The following is a 6333-nucleotide window of genomic DNA, read 5'->3' as shown; positions in this document are numbered from 1 at the left end:
TGCTGCTGGATGAAGCTGTGAATACACACAGAAAAATAGACAGTTTAACATAGTCCAACATAGCAATGAACATAGTACTTTTTCCTATCTAGAAAAAAGGACGTTCATAATGGAATGAACAAAAAGGCAACTCCCTTAGAAATATATAGACCTACATAGAAGACGGAGTATGACGCCATGGAGTCAATAACAATAATTAGTTATGATGTCAGAAATTATTCACTCTTTATTAATACAGGTGCATAAAAAGTGTACATTACATAATACAATTATATGATCAGATGTCGGATATGACACTACAAAGAGAAGGGGATGGATGCACCGCACATGTATGGTAAATGCAATAGTACAAAAAATAAGTTTTCAAAGCCCCAAGAAAATGCATGAAAACTAGTGCCCACGCAAAAAAGTCTCACACTTAAACATCTAGTGTTGCTGTCGGAATAAAGTGCATGGCACAAGGCATGGGGAATTCATGCAAATACTTTACAATAAAGTGCTGTGTGCAAAAAAAGCATGGGGGATTTTGCAGAAAAGTGATCATGCTTACCCATAAAGAAAGTGCATGTGCGTGGCGTCCAGCCCCAAAGCCCCTACGCACGTTTCGCGCTAGGCTTCATCGGGGGGCATGTGTGGTACTGCTAGAGGTGCGGGGTATAAATGACTAAAGACCAGGTGTCCGAAATTAGCATCACTGCGGGAGGAAGTGAGCGCATGAGAGGCAGGCCCCGATCGCGGCGCGTCACATCCGGCCGTCATTGCCTGTGGGAGGGACAGGGAGAGATACAGCTCTCCTGACGTCATTGTCCCGCCCCAGGTAGAGCTGACGCCTTCAGAGACGCCCACTAACCATGGGACCAGCCGCGCATGCGCAACCACGCAGCGGCCATTTTAAGTACTGGCCAGAAGAGAGGGCAGGTGGGAATAAAAGCGCGGAACAAGCGCAATATAGAAAAATGAAATCACAGAAATATCTAAGCAAATCTTCTGTATAGATAATGTCTGATAGTGATTATAGCACCCTCTTATTCTTTCAATGTAATGTCATCATTAAACTGGGACACAGCCCACTTAAGATTAAACATAATAGTCAGTCTATCATAGATCATAGTATCTAAGGGGTGCAATATATCCTGCTATCAAAAATCTCACTTAGTGTATTATAAAACTAGACAGAAGATTACAAAACTAAGGTACTTTGTAAAATCAAAGAAATACAATATTGAAATATAATTCCAAAATTTATATAACGAGCAAGGAAAAATAGCGATAACATATCCTTCCGCGCAGGAAAATGAGGTTCCACGCAATTGAATATCCACAATTTCCTCCAACATTCCAGATAAGCTTGATAAGGACATATGGTCAAGAGTAACCCCGCATAAAGCATCCAATAGCTCAAACTGACTGTACACTGAGGAAGGATGAATAAAAACAGAAATTAAAAACAAGAACAAAAGCAATTTATACACGAAAGTGTATATGACAGCAGAAGGACATAATGAGACTAAAGAAAGGGGGCAAAAGATAGCTTTTCATTGAGTCCATGAGGTGTCATGGAACCCAAAGTGACTATCCATCGGCACTCAAGTTGGGCTAAGATCTTCTTGTAATCTCCACCCCTAGTCCCCAAGTGTACTCGATCGATCCCCTTGACTTTAAATGACCGTGGGTCACAATTATGGACTTGCTTGAAGTGCCGAGGGATAGTCTTCAATGTTGTAACATCCAAAGTCTCCTTAGCCACCCTTATATCCCTAACATGTTCCCTAACTCTAGTACGAAGCTCCCTGGAGGTGAGGCCCACGTAGATCAGGTTACATCCACATACAGCATAGTACACCACATAAGTGGTGCTGCAGGAGATATAATTTGTAATGTGGTATTCCATACTACCATCAGCCGCCTTAAAGGTGGTTGCCCTAACGATGTTTTGGCAAGCCACACATGAGCCACATGGGTAACACCCCCACCTCTGGGGCCTAGCACCGAAAGGGTTAGTGGGTTTAGCCACATAATGACTTCTCACAAGAAAGTCTTTCAAATTCCTGCCCCTTCTAGCACTCAAAAGGGGTCTTTCAGGTAGAATTCCCTTTAATGTCATGTCTGTTTGTAAGACAGACCAGTGTTTACCCATGATCTCTCTAATCCTGTGCCACTGATTATTGTAAGTCATGACGCACCTCAGTGGTTGTTCTCTAGATGTATTGGCACGCTGTTTAGAATCAAGGAGTTGTTGGCGGGGGGTCCTCCTGGCACGAGAATAGCCCGACTTAATGTTTCTCATACTATATCCACGATCTCTGAATCGCTGGGCAAGGTCCCGAGCCTGATCCTCAAAGATCCCATCAGTGGAGCATATTCGCTTCATTCTCAAAAACTGACCCACAGGAATGGCTCGAATGGTTGAAATATCATGGGCAGATGATGCATGTAGTAAGGAATTGACAGACGTGTCCTTCCGAAATACATCAGTTTGAATTGCACCATCCCCACATAATTTGATCTTAACATTCAAAAAATCAATCTCACCCGCCGCCACCCTGTGGGTCAGTTTAATATTACGACAATTTTGGTTTAAACCACCGATGAAATCGAGGAGGCCAGACTCGGTTCCCTGCCAGATTATGAAGACATCGTCGATATAGCGATACCAGCACTGCACATGGGACGCGGCACATGCACCATCTCCGAAAACCTCCCGCTCCCAGTGTCCCAGGAAGAGGTTAGCGTAAGATGGCGCACAGGCCGCGCCCATTGCAGTGCCGCGTCGCTGTAGATAGAATTTGTCTTTAAAGGTGAAATAGTTGTGAGTTAAAATAAACTCAAGCAGTTCTAGGATCAATGATCGTAGAGCCAGGTCTAAATTACTCATGCCAAGGAAGAACCCCACAGCTTCCAATCCATCTTTATGTCCAATACATGTATACAGAGATTCTACATCAATCGTAGCGAACAGCATATCTGATTCAAGATGGAGACCATCTAATTTCTTCAGGACGTCCGTAGTGTCTCCGACATAGGAGGGCAGCGTCTCCACTAAAGGGTGAAGATAATATTCAATGAACTTACAAATGGGATCGCAAAGCCCTCCCATGCCAGAGACAATCGGACGTCCAGGGGGATCCACTGGATCCTTATGTATCTTCGGCAGAAGATAGAAGGTGGGGACCACCGGATTCTTGACTAACAATCCGTCAAAAATTTTTTTAGGAATAATACCCTGGTGAAGTGCAAGATCCAAAATATCATAAATGGCTGCACTGAATGAACTAGTGGGATTATACGGAAGAATGGCATACGACTCTTGATCTCTCAACTGCCGAAAGGCTTCTTTTTCGTACTTTGATGTTGGCCAAATGACCACATTCCCCCCTTTATCTGCTGATTTTATAACAATATCCTTTAAGGATTTAAGCTCTTTCAGGGCAACTCTATGGGTCCTTGTCAAATTATCCCCCTTATGTGTCCTTGTCAAAGCTTTTATATCCTCAACTACCAATTTATTGAAGATCTCGATCGATGGACAGAGGGAAAAAGGGGGGAATGTGGTGGACTTTGGCACAACAGAAGTAGGAAAAATACCTGAAGGGTTGAGTGATCCCTCCTGTTCTAATTCCTCCAATATGCCCAAAGCTTCCTGTTCTGCCGACGAACATAAGGTGGTACTATCAACCTATTTCGTGTGAAGTTTGCGTAGTAAGACTTTTCTTAGGAATAATTGTATGTCCTTCATGGCTGAAAAAAAGTTAAAATCATTAGTAGGAACAAAATTCAGACCCAGACTCAAAACCTCAAGTTGATTTTTAGTCAAAGAATGGGTGGAAAGGTTAATTACCTCTAAGGTATTCCCAGATTTAGTTTTTTTCTCCAGTGATTGTGGTGGAGTCATTTTACGTTTATTAGAGGATTTACCCCTAAAATGCCCTTGTCTTCCCATAGCAAATCTTTCTTGATGAATATTAACACGATGGCCACTACTTTGTGGCTCCTCGTCCATAGACGAGGCTGACGAGAATGAATTGTGATGAGTTCTGGGCATGGATTGAACTGGCATTTGTTTCTTTCTCCATTGATATACCTGATTGTTCTTATAATCTAACTGATCCCGCTGATACTTTTTAGTTTTTGAAGCCACAATCTCCTTCTCCCACTTCGAAAAATCATTTTCGAGCTGTTTTAATAATTGTGAAGATTCTTCTGTAGAAAGTGTGCTATTAAGGGATTCCTGCAGATTATTAATCTCCAATTCAATTTCTTGAAGGGAGGTTGTATTGGATTTTATGAGTAACCCCATATATCCCTGTGAACAGCCCGAGGACAATTCCTCCCACTGTTTTTTCAATGCTTCATCTTCAATAGAAAAAGAAGGAAAAACTTGTACACGGAGGCCTCTTGGAATCAGGCCCTTATCCAGGTATCTTTCTAGGAATGCCTTATTCCACCACCATTTTCTTGGGGCTTTGAAAACTTATTTTTTGTACTATTGCATTTACCATACATGTGCGGTGCATCCATCCCCTTCTCTTTGTAGTGTCATATCCGACATCTGATCATATAATTGTATTATGTAATGTACACTTTTTATGCACCTGTATTAATAAAGAGCGAATAATTTCTGACATCATAACTAATTATTGTTATTGACTCCATGGCGTCATACTCCGTCTTCTATGTAGGTCTATATGCATTACATGTATAGGCACACCAGAGAACAAGCAGTCAAAAAGTCCCATAAAACATCACTTTTATTGGTATATTAAATTTTAAAATAGTGGACAATAAGGTACATGGAAATGAGGGAGAATAAATGCGTACACCAAATAGTGCACAAGAACCGGGCTCACAACCCACCCAGCACACTGCAGCAAATGACCATGTAAGGCTAATTTGAACAATCATGGAGGCACAAAGCCATTATCACAATCATGGAGCAAGTGCTCATATCACAAACGACAGACAAGATGCCAGAGGACAAATCAGCATAACATATTTCCTTAGTGCTGCAGGAGCGGAGGGAAGCCGGCCCACCCCGATGCGCATTTCGGAGCACTAAGCTCTTTCCTCAGGGGGCGGACGCTGGCTTCCCTCCGCTCCTGCAGCACTAAGGTAATATGTTATGCTGATTTGCAAGCCTTAAAAAGATTATACCGAACACCTATTTCTGTGGAAATTTTAATCCTCACCTAGAAAATTCAAAACACAGATTCTAAGATCCACTTGCAATATGATAGGATAACTGTTCTACCAGTGCAATTACTCTTTTCCAAAAGGTACCTCTCCTGGTACAATCCCAGAACATACTGGATATTTAAGATAGGCATCCTTGATGGCACATCTAAGACATCTCACTTTCTACTGTACTCCAATCTTGTGTAACATACTATACATCCTATGTATAAAAACAGGTGAGACAATCGGTGTGATTCACTAAAAAGTAATCTAGGGATCAGTTCCGAAATGTATTCCATGGTTCTTCAGTGATAGTGCCTACATCAAACTTCAACTTACTTTTAGCTGGCAAAGAGTATTTGCTCAAATGTGAGAATAGCAATTGCATGATGCAGTGAGGCTTTTGCATTTTTTAAAATCAAAAACAAGTTAACTAAGCACCCTATAATTTTTGCATGCACTTTGCTGTTTATTTAGTTACTATGTTTCTGTCTGTTTTTTTCTCTTCAATTGTCAGTGTGAAAGTGCGCTTAAAAGCTGCATGCACACCAGTATATATCCCAGTTCATACCTTTGTTTTTTTCCGTCTGTTTGCATCATATGTGTATAAAGGTGTGACCTGCCTTTCCTTCAGTTGGGCATTATATTGATGTAGTTTCCCATGGCCGTGTGTCCACTAGCTGGGCCCAGTCCTTCTCAGCCTTTATCCTAAAGTATGTCACTTGGTGCATTTGGGTAGCTGGAAAGTAAAACTAGCTTTTGGGAATGGCAAGTTTTTGCCACAATGAAGTGTTTCCAACTTAATCCGGGCCTAATTTATTTCCATAGAAGGTCCAGAAACATTCCCAGCACTCTGTAAAAGATGAAAAGGGGTAAATAAATTGGTGTATCATGTAACAAATACAGTATTTTGAGCATAAGGATCATGTTTATTAAATTGTTTCTGCTGGCTACTGACAGAGTAAGCTTACACCATTTATCTCTTGTTGCGTTAAATCAAAACAGAAGGGGCCACATCAAGACATATTAAGTCTTTCAGCAAGACAGTAACCATGATTCCCAGATGTTTAAATTAATTCACTATTTGCATCTCTTTTCTACTGTAAAAGGGAGTGGATATATAGTGTTAATAACTATTATTATTTGTCCCAATTAATCCAT

Source organism: Dendrobates tinctorius, unplaced genomic scaffold (assembly GCF_039654945.1).
Source record: "Dendrobates tinctorius isolate UK_male_01 unplaced genomic scaffold, ASM3965494v1 ptg000016l, whole genome shotgun sequence".
Taxonomy (NCBI): domain Eukaryota; kingdom Metazoa; phylum Chordata; class Amphibia; order Anura; family Dendrobatidae; genus Dendrobates; species Dendrobates tinctorius.
Note: the sequence above shows the minus strand (reverse complement) of the source record.